Below are 16531 nucleotides of genomic sequence, written 5' to 3' on the forward strand. Positions count from 1 at the left end.
AGTGTTCATTAATTTTAATGGTATAGATGAGAACACAGACTAATAAGAAAATAATTATTTATTTACTTATTGTTGATATTTCGCTGGTATTCTATCCAGCATCTGTAGAACACAAAAAACATATGCGAGACAACAATGGGACCAGTTAGAACAACTTTATCATCCCGTATCCATTCAAGAAATAAAATCAGCTTTCCCTGCAAATTCATCTGCCCCTGGACTAGGCAGTTTCTCAGCATCAAGACTTCGTAGAGTGCTTTTCCCTGTCCTACAGTTCTTAATAGATCTTCTTCTCTACAAGAGTGATTACACCATATTTTTGTGCCTCAAGAACTATTTTTATTCCCAAGAAGAAAACCTCTACACATCCTTCAGATTATAGGCCTATTACTATATTACCAGTAATTCTCAGACTTTTCCATAACTTATTGGTCAGACGACTACAGCAATATGTACAGCACGACTACCGGCAGAGAGCCTTTATCCCTTTGGATGGCTGTCTGAGAACATCTATCTCCTTTCCTCTCTTCTTTCAGATTCCTTATGCCACCTTAAACGTCTACACATGGTGTCCCTGGACCTCCAAAAGGACTTTGATAGCGTCTCCCGTCCTGCTATCCTTAGAGCGCTATCTGTTGCCGAATGCCCAGAACATTTTCTTAATTATTTTAGGGAGCTCTATATAGGTGGCTCCATCTCTATCACAATAGGGGCCCATGTGACCAAAATACCCACAATGTGGGGTATTTGTCAGGGCAACGCTCTATCTCCTTTATCTTCACTTGCATCATGAGTTTCTTTGTCCTCTTCCTAACCATATTGGTTACTCTCTAGTGCCTCTTTCTTCAATGCTATGGCCTTTGATGATGACCTTTTTTCTCATATCCTCCACAAAGATGGGCTTGCAGGAACTCTTTGACCAGGCAGTTGACCTCTTTCATATTAGAGGCCTGAATATTAACGTTGAGAAGTCCTGTTCATTAGCTCTTGTCCCTTCAGGTCACAACAAAAAGCTCAAGGTCGAGAGTGTAGAGTTTTTCCCTACATGCAAGACCATTGTATGCTTTGACCATCCTAGAGGAGTGGAGATATCTTGGTGTTATGTTCACTCCAAAGAGGAGGTCTTCTGTCCCTTCTGCCTCTATGCTTACAGTTTTGAGGTGGGCTCCTCTTAAGCCGCAGCAAAGGCTCTTTATTCTGTCCTATTATCTCCTACCTCGATTTTACCCAAGTTAGTTCTTGGTAGGATGTATATCTCGGTACTGTCCCAAATGGATAGGACTGTTTGTGTTGCCATTAGATCATGGCTCTGATTATGGCCAGACACCCAAATTGCATATTTCCATGCTCGGGTGAAGGACGGCGGGCTCTGGGTCCCATCACTAAGGTGGTTGATTCCACAGCTCCACTTATCTAGAATAGAAAAACTTGCAGCTTCATCCTCTCCTATCTGTAGAGAGGCTTTCATAGCCCTAGTATCCAAGAGGACTTTAGATGTGTGAAGGGGTAGACCCAGTATCAGGATGCTCAGATTGAGACAGCAAGAGATGAGTATAAGAGATGGGCGTCTTTGCTTTACAGTTTTGTAGATGGCACCTCCTTAGTAGGGTCACACTCGGTACTCCCACAAGATCAGTGGGTACGTGACAGGACTAGTTTACTTCCAGTTTTGAGTTTATTGATTTAATAAGGACTAGAATAAATGCCCTAACTAACTAGGCCCAGCACAGCCCGATGGGACAGTGAAGACATTAGCTGTAGGACTGGCTGCCGTTACAGCAAGACTTTGTCTCATATTTCCCAATGCTGTTTCCAGACACATGGTGTCCATGTGCAGAGACATGATGCTGTGGTCTCCATATTGGCTAACTGTTTTAAGAACAAAGGTTGGGAGACCACAGTTGAACCACACTATAGAACAACTTCTGGTGTTAGAAAGCCAGATATAGTAATGATGAGAGATGGTAACGGTGTTTGGGGGTGATTGATGTTCAGGTAGTGGGTACTGGGAGCTCACTTACCTACTACCATAACAGTGAGGTTCAGTACTACGAGCGAAATGCTGACCTTGCCAGGCAAATAGAAGAGGAGTTTGGGGTGGCTCGTCGTTTTACCAGAGCCACTGTCTCTATGAACAGCATGTGGAGCGCCACTAACTATAGAGACTTGTCTTTACTTGGTTTATCCAAGAGTGATGTTAGTTATTTCTTTGAGGGCCCTGCAGGCCTGGAGTTACCATCAGCGCATGACAAATAGGATACCAAGGGCTGGCGTCGGTTGATACCCTTGTAATCTTTCTTTTTATGTAAAAGTTTTGGCCTATTGTAAAGGCTTTGGACTTCTTAATTCCTTTTGGACGTTATATAAGAGTAGTACTGCTCTATCAGTATGAAGTGTAATAAAATAAAATAAAAATAAAATACAACACAAAAACCAAAGTCCTAATTAGGCATCATTTATGTTGAAACACACACACACACACACACACACAGAGAGAAAGCAGGTATTAATTAGTGTTTGATCCTACGTTCTACTCCGTTACACATTCTAGCTATTGACTGACTTCACATTCGAACACAGAGAAAATTTATTTTTACCTGCGCCACTCTATGTTCTAATTCGCACAAGCAACGTTGTGAAATCAGCCATCAGTTAGTACCATATAGTTATCAACTTAATTCAGGCCGAAATTCTCCTTATTAAATATAGGGTTCCCGCTAAGATTCGAACTATTTTAATGAGCGGTGCAATGAAAGAAATCAAGCAAACACAAGATTCAACTCAAATAAAAATATTTAATGCTTTAACACATAAATTTACATTAAAACAAGAATCTCTAGTAGGGATAATACAGTTAAGAATGAATAAGTTCTCATTAATACATTAGCAAATGACTCAGCTGACTATATCATTTACGATTAGAATTTATGCACATAAATTCCACTCTTCTTATTATCAAAGATTCCAAACACAATTTCACTCTAAACAAAGCTATCGTTTAATGCACTTTAAATATTGACTCAGTTTAACTATTCAGGACAATCACAAAGTACAAGTCGTCAGTCGTTCATTTAGAAACTTCCAAGTTTTATCAATTTAATACAATAGTCCTCAGAAAAATCCTGTTATGTGAAGCCTGTTATGTGAGAACGCAATGTAAAATTGAATTCTCGCATAACAGGCTTCACTATATCACACATTCAAATATGAACTATTAATCCAGAAATACTTCATATATTGCATTCACAAGGAAATGTTTCTATATCACACATTCAATGTTGAACTGTTAATTTCAGCATTATGAACTATATCATGTTCTCCATGAAACAAGCTTCGCTGCTTCACATGAGGCATAGAAAAGATATCCTTACCGGTATAAACAGTATAGCTTCCTCGTTATCGAGAATCCTAGAAACACTCCTTGGTTCTTGAATAGTTTCACTTTGAGAGCGCACAAATATTATAGAATCCTGGGTTTCAGTGACTGATTAGTTAACTCGGGAGAATTTATCTTCTTGCTTGTAATTGCCTAACTTTCAAACTCATTCTTATTATCCTTTCTTCCTACGCCATCCTTCTGTGAGGCGATAGGAATTTATAAAAGAATAAGAGCTCGAAGAAAGATAAGTCAAAATACAGAGCGGTTCCCAGTCCTTCCTACTCCGTTCAACCCCAGGTTATTTCTCCCTGCTTATTACATCCCCCCCCCACCCATTACATTCAGTAATACTGAGATATCCCAATATGATCACATTTCTCTACTTGGACTGACCTACATCTCCAATCTTTCCTGGCACAACCACATTTCAACTATAGATGCCAAAACTTGGTATACTTTTTCACACAAGACACAACTTCACAGATGCTAACTCTATACAAAACCTAAATCTGCCCAGTCATGGAATATTGCTCCCATATTTGGGGTGGAGCATCAAAATCCTCTCTAAGATTGCTCGATTCAATCCAGAGGAGAGCAATCCAACTAATTAATGATACCACTGTCACATACACATTTCAATCCCTCTCTCACAGATGCTCAGTTTCTGCCTTGTGTCTCTTCTATAGATACTTTCATGGACAGTGCTCTACTGAATTGGCCACTATTATTCCTCCAATCTCCTCCAAAACTATTAAAACAAGAGTCACTGCTAACTAACACCCTTTTATAGTCCATCTTTAAACTTACCAAACCAAATTCACTGCCTCCTCATTCCACCCATCTACTTCTGTCCTTTGGAACAGTCTCTCCCACTCCGCTTTCCCCAAAGATTACAGCCCTCAGCTGTTCAAGAAAAATGTGGACCGATTCCTCCTTTCTTCTATTCCTCTTGCCTACACGTGTTATAGGTCTTGTGGCTTTTCATGTGTGGATCAGATATAAAAAAAATAATAACGAAAAACAAAAATCAAAGTAAGGGTCATTTTGCCTCCAGCAAAAAGACCTAAGACTTGCAAACCTAATCTTTGCTTGATATTGCCTGAGATTAAAATTATTAAATTTAGTGATGAGGCATATTTTAGACTAATATGCCTATTATAGGGAAAGATGCAGAGAAAAAAAAAGATGAACTCCTATTCAATATTTCTAACTTTTTTCATTTTCAAACATTATTCTATCAATTTTTTGTTCTACATAACTTTATGTAAACAAATTATGCATCAGTTATATTCATATAAGTCTGCTTACAAATATTATTACCATTAGATGCATCTACAAAGTAAAAAAAGAAGAACAACGATTCACTATACAATAATGGTCTGGAACCTATCATGTCATATGACAGGAGTATGCAACTACCAATAGTAGCCCATTGCACTTCCAATGAACATGTTCAAGGAGAGGTACAACAGATCAACAAGAAACACAGGAGGAAACTCTCCATCCTCCCCTTGATAAGTCCTGATAAGACTCTTGGGAAAAATTCTCTACTTGTATTTTTTTAGTGAATCCTTCAATCTTACTGTATATCCTATTGTCCCTGCCAATTTCAATTGGCAGGGACATAGGATAAACAGTAAAAAAATACAAGTAGAGAATTTTTCCCATCTCTTCTGCTAACTGTTCCCTTGGCATTGTTCTCCATAGAATATTACACGACCTCTCTCCAGTTAATCCTGACAGAATAATGGCAAGAAGATTATTCGATTGCTGATCTAGCAACCTCCTATTAGGTTTGGTGCAATATACTATCTAACTTTATAGTGGAAAAACCATTGTAAACTGGCACCCTTGATATAAAAAAAGTCCAGTTATTCTATGCCTGATGTGATTTTGAAAACGTCACTCATACTGCATGCCAGAAGAAATGGGGGGGGGGAGAAGCTAAGTTAACCAGGTGTCTGCGCTGAATTCGAAATGTGGATTCTGGTCACATCCTGATCCATGCTTATGATAGTTTGCTCTTAGATAATTTTCTCCATTTTAATGGCAAAATGCATCTTTACTTGAAGACACACTCAGAGCTACTAATGGGCACAGCAATGTTTAGTGTAGATGGAGAATCTGATTACTTTTTTGAATGTCATTGAATGTCTTGAGGTAGTAAATGGTTTTCATTGCCCAGTGTGAGACAATTATCTGTATAACAGATGCATGGAGTGGCTTGAAAGTGTTCCTTGTTTTGTCTATTCAGCAGGATTTCCAGATATAATAACTCTTATCCAGCAAATGTACTAAACTGACAGTTTTACAATCTTTCTCATGCAGGATGCACATGTAGACTGCAGACACTAGCAAATAGGAGAAAGAGGGGTGATATGATTGAGACGTACAAACTTCTGAAAAGGTCATACAGGATTTCAGTTGATGGAATTTTTCATTTAATGAAGGGTGGGGAAAGAACAAGATTGCATCCTTGGAAGCTGAGAATGAATTCCGCTAAGAAGGGGGGTGAGGGCTAGATTTTAATCTCATAGGATGGTCCGTGATTGGAATGGATTGTCATTGGATGTGGTTGGTGCAAGCAGTGTGAATGAATTCAAGAATAAGCATAATAGCTGGTGAGTGTAATATGTGGCCTTCCTCGATGAGTCCCTTACTGTCTGAAGGTCTCTTAATAATAATAATTACTCCTCTGTTTTGGATGCACCACTCCAAATGTGAGAACGATATTCCAAGGTTGGTTGGAGCTGACACTGCTAGGAATTGAGAAGTAATGTTTTGAATGGAAAAGAACACTAAATTATTTAAGAAAGGAAATTATTATTATTATTACATGACACCTCCAGGGAGTCCAAAGACTCCTCTAGGGAGATGTCACCTACAACTCTGTCTCCACCACTCACACCAACTACAACTAATCACCGCCATCTACTGCCCACCACCACCACTGGTATTTCCACAGACAATCGCAAACATCCATGCCCATGGCGAGATTCGAACCCGCAGTCTTTTGGCTGGAGAGTGGATACGCTAACCACTCAGTCAACCAGGCTGCCCAAGTTCATCAGCAAAACTGTGAAAAAGATTTGAAAACACTTTGATTAGCTCTGCTTACACATTCTTGAATGCTAATAGTGTCAAGTTCCTTTCTAATATCTTCATTTTTAATATGATTATGTCATCAGTTCACTCCTCTAATTTTTCTCAGGCCCCTCATATCTGTGGTCTCTAGTCTTTGATCAAGTGCTTTATTTCTAAAGCACTAAAGCATGATATCAGATTATCTTACATTATTTTATTTTTATGTTTTAATGATGGTTGATTTTAATAAATGAATAAATAAAAAGGAAAGGATAATTCTTAGTTCTATAATTATATAAACATTTCCAAATGATATAACAAAAATGCATTATTTCTTGTAATTAGAAATGTTTACATAAAAAATCTTTGAATGGTTATGGTTTGTTGAAAACTATTTAATTGCAATATTTAATTGAGAGAAAGAAAGTATTGAACTTCCTGATGACAATATTAAAGAACTATAGTGTTGTTTACAACAAACAATTGTTTTCTTCACCTCACCACTAGGTTATTTCCTGCATGAAGTTTGTACTTCTGAAGCAGAAGTCGAATTAGTGAGAGAGAGAGAGAGAACAGCTGTTACATTGATTAGAACACAGAAGACATTTAGAAAACTTGGAAGTTTAGGGGAGAAATATCATTTCAAGGAATTCTTAAAGCAAACAGTTAAAAAGAGCATGAGGGAAACAAACAGTTATTCCAAAATTAATAGATGAATTTCTTTTAAACAAAGCTGAGTTGTGGCATAAGTAAGTGATATATACACTAGTGGCCAAAATTGGGGAAACCATTTGGAAAAAGCATATTTTTGAGGTTTGATGGCTCATAACACCGCTTTTTTTGGTGTAATACCATAAAATTATATATCAATGGAAAGATAATTTAATCAAGAATGTAATGCAACAAAGTTTGTTCAATTATCTGTATTCTATGAAAAGTTATAGCCAAATAACCAGAAAAAAGAAGCACAACTTGCTTAGGTTGATATGAAGTAGCTTTCTTTCATTTGAATGTAGTCAATGAGCATCAGTGTTTAGAGAGCCAATCAGGTGTCAACTTGTTTTGGCAATGAGCCAATAAGGTCACACTAGGATTCAGCTATTGACGGCATGTATTGGAGCTGAGAGGAGGCCATCTGTCAGTGTGTTATGTGATTGCTATCAAGTTGGTTGGGTTTTTTTTTGTGTTCTTTCATTTAGTGAGCTTGTAAAATGTAATAAAATTAAAGAAATGGCGCAAAGAGTTGACTGGTCACCCAGAAAACGATGTAAAATAGTACTATTAGGTGAACAAGGCTACAGTTATGAAGAAATTAGAAGAAAAATTGGTGGAAACTTAACCAAAGGTGGCATTTCTAAATATTTGAAGAGGTATAAATAGACTCAGTCACTATAAAACTAGACTGGTAAAGGCAGGAAAAGGTGCACAACAGCAAGTGATGATAGAAGAATTGAGAGACTGTGCCCATGTGACAGAAGAAAATCATCTGGGTGTATACAAGATGAAATGGCACAATACAATGTGAAGTTGAGTGCAAGGACTGTTCGGCGCAGACTGCAGGAATTTGGTCTAAATGCTAGAATTCCAAGAAAAAAGCCATTTTTATCTCTCAAACAAAGGTTGAAAAGATTAAACTGGGCTAAAACCTGTTAACTGGACAGCAAAACAATGGGACAGCGTTATTTGGAGTGATGAGACCAAAATCTCCCTGTCTGGTAGTGATGGCATAATATACATAAGAAGAATCGGAGAAGATTTGCATCCTGATTGCATTATGCCTACCGTGAAACATCCACTTAATGTAATGATTTGGAGTTGTATGAGATCAAAAGGTGTGGGCAGAATTTTTATTATTATTATTATTGTTCCGGGAAACTCCAAGGAGTCGACAGACTCATCGAGAGAGGCCCTAACATCATGTCAAGAACAACTATTCAACATTCACACAGTATCTATCATACCTTGCCTTGAACTCATTCACGGTCGTAGCACCCACAACAGATTCTGGAAGCTTATTTCCCTCATTTACCACTCTCCACGTAAAGAACCTAGCTCTAACACCCTTGTCAACCACGTTCTTGCCCAGCTTCCATGCATGGCCCCTAGTCCTCCCACCACCAGTCACATTTTCAAAAATATCTTCTGGATCAATCTTATAAAAACCCTTCAGTAATTTGAATGTCTCAACCATATCACCCCTCCTTCGCCTATCGTCCAATTTCTGCAACCCACAAATCTTCAACCTATTCTCATAAGGTTCATTCCACAGACCTGCTATCATCTTGGTCACTCGTCTGTGGACCCTCTCCACTTCCTCCCCATCACGAAGAAACCCTGGTGCCCATAGCTGGGCACAGAAGTCCAGATGGGGTCTTATCAAGGCTCGATACAGAGGAACAACAACTTGTTCATCTGTGCATGTTAAAGTATTTTTCAGAAGCCAAGTGATTTGGTGAGCTGTTTTAGTTACTTTTGCAATGTGCCCCCTAAACTTCAACTCCCTATCCACCAACACTCCCAAATCCCTGGCCTCATCAATCTCCTGGAGTATGATTCCACCAATGCGATATACTGCTGCTATTCTTTTCACCCCAAAGTGCATAACCTTACACTTTGCCACATTAAATTGACATCCGTTTTTCCTAGCCCAGTCCTCCAAACTATCCAAATCATCCTGTAAAATTTTGACATCTTGTGCACTCACAATTGCTCTACCCAACTTTGCATCATCAGCAAACAAGTGAACACTTCCTCTCAGATCCTTTCCAATATCATTGATGAACAAATTGAAAAGCAGTGGTCCAAGAACAGAGCCCTGTGGCACTCCACTGGTCACAAGACGTCTTTTAGACTCCACTCCTGAATAAACCACTCTTTGATATCTCTCCTTCAACCACCCTCTTATCCATCTCACCAACCCTATATCTATACCATCTGCTCCAGTTTACTGATTAGGGTTCCATGTGGTATCCTATCAAAGGCCTTGGCAAGGTCCAGTAGTATCACTGTAAACCCATTACCCCTATCCAGTTCAGCCGTAACTGTGTTATAAAACGTGAGCAAGTTACTGAGGCATGATCTACCCTTCACAAAACCATGTTGTCCCCCATACAATATTCCATTTTCATCTATCCAATCCTGTATTCTTTTCTTGATTAATTTCTCTAAGACCTTGACAATGATTCCTGATATGCTAATCGGTCGGTAATTTACAACAGCAGTCTTGGAATCACCTTTATGCAGTGGAACTATTTTCCCCTCTTTCCACCCGCTCGAGACTAACCCAGACCCGAGACTCAAATTAAACAAAATGGTCAAGGGTACAGACAATTCATTAGCTGCTTCTCGTACAACACGAGCTGGTATACCATCCAATCCCACAGATGTATTGACATTGAGGTTATGCAATAGACTACGCACCTCCACTTCATTAACCACAATTCCCGTATAATCTACTGGTTTATTCGTTTCTGCAATGTCACCACCTGGATGATATACTTTTGCAAAGTGCTCACTCAGTAACTCAACTACCTCAACTGATTCAGTTACCTCCCTACCATCAGCATTCTTTAAAATCAATCTGCCATGTACATTTTTCCTTTTACTTGCTACATATCTAAAAAACTGTTTAGGATTCTCTTTAGCCTGCATGGCCAATGTTCTTTCGTAATCCTTTTTTGCTTTTCTTACCACACTCGTCACCCTTCTGGCCTGCGCTTTATACCGTTCATGTGCCTGCCAGTCACCCTTCTCCTTAAATTCCCTCCATAGTTGTTTCTTTTTTTGCAACTCAAGCTTAATGGTGTTATTCATCCATTTAACCCCTACCTGATTTATTATTCGGACTCTAGGTATACAGTCAGCCATTGCTTCATGCAAGCACTTCTTAACTACCTCCCATGCACTATCAACTTCTAGTCCTTGCAGTTGTACACGCCATGGCACTGAACCAATCAAACTCCTAAGCTTGTTATACTTTCCAGCCCGATAATTCCACATGTACCCTGTCTTAATTGAAAATTCTACACCTTTAGCCACCTCCCAAGTTAAGACCCTATGATCACTTTCACCGATTGGTGGCAATGTGGTCATATTTGTTACAGCCAAATCTTCAGATGTAATTACTAGGTCAAGCACTCTCTGACCCCTAGTATTTTCCATTACATGCTGTCGCAGATAGTTATCCCTTAATAACCGCATAAAATCCAGTTCCTTCCTCCCGTGTGTCTTCTCCTCACTCCAATCAATGCGACCATAGTTGAAATCTCCCATAATAATCACCCTCCTTCCACCCATTTCTTCTATTTGCTTGTGCATACTGTCACCACCATCTTTTCCATCACCTGGTCTATAGCAGCACCCAATTATATATTTAGTTCTGCTAGCCACAATCTCACACCAAATGGCCTCAAATGTGCTCTTTTCTCTATCCTGCAATTCAACTTCTATTCTCCTTGGCTGGAGCTCATCAGCTATCATCAACAATACTCCTCCCCCCATTTTATTCTCTCTGTCATTCCTGAACACACTATACCCATCACATTCAATCCCACTAGTTATATCATCTACAGTCAGCCATGTTTCACTAATACCTATAACCTGTGGTCTGGAAGTGCCAACCATAGCCAAAAACTCTTCCTTCTTGTTCCTAATACTCCTAGTATTAGTGTACATGAATTTAAGACCCCCATTAGCCCCAACTCTACTTTGATGCCTTATATTAACTATCCCACTCAGATTTGTTGTCCTTATTTGCTCTGGCATATTATATTCATTCTTACATTCAACTGCCTCCATAAGGACTGTATCTCTACTCCTCCCCCCTAACAAATCTAGTTTCCCTGAATTTGCACATCCACTACATTCAGCAACACTTTCTCAAGTCTTCTTACACCGTAACCATTCGAATGCAAGCCATCCATCTTATATAGATCCTTTCGCCCATCAAACTCACTCCACACATCCACAAATTCCACACCACTCGTCATACATAACCCACGCATAGTCATTCGCAATTATAGCCCTCCTTTTAAACATTTCACTGTCATACCGTGGCAAAAGACTAATCATTCTAACTCTCTCACTCTTTTCTTTTGCTACCTCAAACAATTCATTCAGGTCTTCTATCATTTCCATTTTATCTCCTTTCAAATCATTCGTACCTGCCACAACAATCATTTCTTTTACCCTTTCCTTTTGCTCTCTAATAGACGCAGTTACGTCCTTTATGGTCGCACCAGGTTGGTACGATTTTGTCAAATCCTCTACTAACACACCTCGTACTAACGAGTCTCCATACAGCACTCTATCCTTCATTTTGTTCATGTTCACATTCATACGTCTATTTTTCCTGTCATACCTTTTATTATTGGTTGGTTCATTCAGTCTACTTTTGTTCATGCACTCTAACTGCTGTTTTGCTCTTTCAATCGCACTATTCAACAACGCGATCTCACTCAATGCATCTATCTCATCTTTTTTGTTCTCTGAGAAACCATTTATACTATCATTCACACTTTCTACATTCACACTCTCACAATTTTCATGTACAACCTTGCCGTTTCTTGTCATATCCTTATTTCCTTCATTCTGAAGGTTGACAAAAATATCACACTCACGATCCGAAATACACTTCAATTCCTCATTCTCCCTACATTTTCTACACACATTCAATCCTTTATTATCATCTAACCACACTCCGACCGCACTCCGCAAAGCGTACATTTCACAGCTAGTACACTGACTCATTTCTTTTATGCTACCGTTCTTTGATAACGATGGCGAACCTTCATTACTGGCCGCCATTTTCCTTCGCACAGGTGCCATATTTATTTGCAACGTGTTTTGTCAAATTATACGTTATAACACACCAAAAATAGATGCACTAAAATACGCAAGGCAAACAAAACAAAACTACACAATATTAAGTAATTTGTATCGATAACTGAAAATGATACTTATCTTATCTGGAGCTTGCACAAACACTACACATTACGAATTCATCTAGCAGCGACTTCCCGACATAAATTATGTTATAAAACACTTTAGTACACTAACCACGCTAATAAAGCTCCAATAATATACCAAAATTACACACTTAAGTCCATTAAATTGAATCCAAAACACCAATAAATCAACAAAAAACACAAATCTCTCAGGAGCTCTCCGGTAGCACATCCGTTCACCAGCTAATTTGCGTGATTAATGGGAATATAAATGCCCAAAAATACATAAATGAAATACTTGAGCCCAAACTGAAGCCTTCTGCACGTGATCTTTTCCAAGATAATGAAGCATTTATATTTCAACAGGATTCAGCTCCATGTCATATTTCTGCTGTGTGCAAAAAGTGGTTTCAAGATAATCATATTCCACTGCTGGAATGGAATAGCCCAAATCTTAACCCAATCGAAAATCTATGGAGCTGATAAAGAAACTTGTTAGTCAGAAGCAACCCACCAATAAAATCCAATTAATAGAAGCAATAATTCAATCTTGGTTTCACATTATTATTATTATTTGACACCTTCAGGGAGTCCAAAGACTCATCGAGGGAGGGCACCTGCTCTACAGCTCTTCTCCACTACTCAATCCACCAACTGACCCTAATTATACCAACGCCATCTACCACCACTAGTATTTCCACAGACAATCACAAACATCCATGACCACGGTGGGATTCAAACCTGCAGCCTTTTGGCTGGAGAGATACGCTAACCACTCGGCCAGCCAGGCTGGCAATAACAGCTGCAGAACTAAAAAACTTGGTTCACTCCATGGGAAGGCGTTGTAAGGCTGTAATTAACACTAAAGGTTACCCAACTAAATATTAACTCACATTATGAGAATTTTTGTATATCTATTTTTTTCCTATGTGTTTCACTTTTCTTCTTTATAACTGTGGTTCTAATAAAAAATCCTTCATAAAAGTTATTGTATTACATTCTTGATTAAATTATCTTTCCATTGATATATAATTTTATGGTATTACTCCAAAAAAAAAAAGTGGCGTTATGAGCCATCAAACCTCAGAAATACACTTTTTCCAAAAGGTTTCCACAATTTTTGCCACTAGTGTAGTTTCTCCTGAAGCTATGGAAGTTCCTTTTGATATGTCATACAGCAAATGCATTCTAGTTAAAAATTGTAATGTTGAAAGTAATAAACTTCTTGTGTTCAACAATAAGGAAGAAATTTCCACAACAAAAAAAGGAAACTTTGAAATTATATTTTTATTTCAAGGAAATAGAAAAGGAACTGGTATTCTTTCTTAAGAAAAGTTGAGCACAAATTCCTTTTTGCTTTAAAAAAAAAAAAAAAAACAGGTACAAGCTAATTAGATTTCTATTGCTACCATGAAGAGTGGAGAAACTGTGCCTTGTAAGTTGATGTATTCTCATCAAATCCAGTGATTTTGAAGAGAAGAGACAAGAAATCTTGTGTAGTGTATATGTTCTTTAAATCTGATCTTAAGTTTGTGGAGCCATTTTCGCTTTAGATATTTTATTCATAATGCAAATTTGCATATAACTAGATATTTTATTCATAATGCAAATTTGCATATAATGCTTGTGAAACAAATATTTTATACATATTGTTAAAGCAATACCATTAATTTACACTAATATTAATTGTTTGTAAATAAACATAATATTTTTGAATTTCCTTTGTCTCTCACTCAATCTCTTATGGTAACTTATTATAATAATAATATCCCAGATCTGAATCTCTGATATTAACTAAAGAGTGAATGAACCACTCAGGCATACTGCTCTGGTATATACAGCATACGTCAATGCTGGAGTACTGCAAGATTCTGTACTCCTGCCCACACTCTTCTTCCTTTACATCAATGACCTCTCTCTCTTCTCTCTCTCTCTCTCTCTCTACAATTTCAAATCCTTTTTACAGTTTTCCTGATAACTCTGCATTCCTCCTCCTCAATCAAGAAACCATATAGTATTCAAATTATAGAAACATCAAAATCTTCAAGAATGGCATACAATGAACGACCAGTGAGGAAGCTTCTGATCCAATCACAGAGTGCAGGAGGGAAGCCATAAGATGGTAGATTGTTCAGAAAGCCTGGATGCCAGACACGATCAAATGCCTTTGAAATACCGAGGGACAACATGGATTACTCCAAAATTACTCCATTGCCTGTGTCCAAAGCTGGGTAAGATTACGAGGTGAGCGGCAGAATGAGAATGGCAGAATCCAGATTTGTTATTGTCTTTTTTAATTAGGTGATGAGTCTCTAAGTAGTGAGGAAGCTAGATGGTGATAAGATTCTCCATCACTTTTGAAAGTACTAAAGTGACAGCAATGGAATGATAGTTAGATAGCTGACTTTTGTCTCCCTTTTTTTTAGGTTGGACGAAGGCCTGCTTTCATGTTGGTTAGATGCCAGTTGAATATGATAGCTTACATAAGCAATACAGGATGGGTGTTGATTCTGGTGGCGCAAGTTTTAAGCACAACTGGAAGAATGCCATTGGGAATAGGAGTCTTATTAGTATACTGATATGAAGAGGCTTGCCTTTTCCTAGGGTAAGGTTACTATCAGGATGCAAGAAAGGAGGGAACAAGGAATGAAAGAAGTTACACCCAACAGTTTTATCAAAGGACCAGAAGGTTTGACTACCAGTAGTAGTAGGCAACTTCATTGCATTTCATATTTATGAGGCCTGCTTTAGAATCATTGATAATTATTTTCACACTTTTTTTCGACTGTTGTGCAAGTTGAGATGCAGGAATTTTTAATTTAAGCTATTGAACATATGCTGCATTTTATCATGGACAGCAGAGGTACATATTTTTTAGAACCATGGTTTCTAAAAAGTTTGGTGGTATGCAGCAGTGGAAGAGGAAATTCTAAAGTGGATTATTACAGTTATTAGTTCACTGGAGACAACTGAATCAGGAGATCAAAAACAGTAATCTGACCATGGAAAAGAGGCATAAAAAATCTGGAGGTGTCATCAAAGATGGCACAACTGTAATTTCATATGGTACGAGAGAGATTGGCTGTCTCCTTCTTTACAGAGGACAAACTGTAAAGAAGGAGACTTGAATAAGATTTTGATCAGAGTTGCCAATGGGAGAGCAGATATTCACAGTATATCTGGAGGAAAAGCAGCTAGTTAAGAATAAGTTCAGAAAGTTGGAAGAATGACGAGGATTGTCTGGCATTCTGGTTGGTAGGTTAACTATTTGTGATAGATCACAACTGATGATTCAGCTTCTCTTCCAGCTCAATCTGTGATGCTGGAGTATGGGGAACCTCATTTTTGCAGAATGTATCATGCAAAATATAATCAGGACAGTTGAGGTGAGCTGAAGTCATGAATGATGCCAATTAGGGCTCTGTTAGAATAGGAATATCAGGTTTTGATGTTTGTAAGTGGTGGTGTATATCATATCATTGATACCTTCAACGTTGGTAAAATAATGAGGAACGGATTTTATTGGAAGAAATTTTGGTGTCATTTTATTAGCATTTTTTATTATTCCCCCCCCCCAATTTTTTGTTGTATTTTTCATATTTTTTTTTATTTTTTAAAAACTTTTTATGGGAATTTATTATATCTGCAGTTAAAACACTAGTATTTGTATTATTGTGAAGGAGAGAGGGATTTATTTATATAACTTGCACAGAGGGAGTGCTCGACTTCACTCCAAGTGTGGTCGCAGACAGTGCCCCCTAAATATCCATTATCTCAGTCTCCATTCAAACACAACCTGGCAGAGTAAGCAGCAGGATTACTCACCAGCTGATTGGGAAGCCCCTAACAGATGTGGAACCATCTGTTAGAGGCTTCCAGTGGCTTCCCAATGGAACCATGGTATTTGGTTCAATGTACTACCTGGCGACTAGCCTGCAGAAAGTGCTACTATACTGTTGTATTCTCAAATGGAGCAGAAACTGATTCCCTCATTAAACAATAATAATAATAATAATAGCAGTGTGTTTCCAGCAAGACCCTCACCCTGCACTGCATCTGGGAAGAAGGGAGGAGGAGAGAACAGAACCTGGGTCCTACTCTGGAGATGAAACATGGCAGTAGC

General features: G+C 38.3%; 1 protein-coding gene across 1 annotated transcript in view; it reads right to left on the reverse strand.

Annotated features, from left to right (window-relative positions):
- The window catches only part of ATP8A (ATPase phospholipid transporting 8A1), a 1088708-nt gene that overhangs the window by 570530 nt on the left and 501647 nt on the right, over positions 1 to 16531 (reverse strand). The window lies entirely within an intron of this gene.

The sequence above is a fragment of the Typopeltis vanoorti genome, chromosome 16 (genome assembly GCF_054136105.1).
Source record: "Typopeltis vanoorti isolate ZY-2024b chromosome 16, IOZ_Tvanoo_1.0, whole genome shotgun sequence".
Lineage (NCBI taxonomy): Eukaryota > Metazoa > Arthropoda > Arachnida > Uropygi > Thelyphonidae > Typopeltis > Typopeltis vanoorti.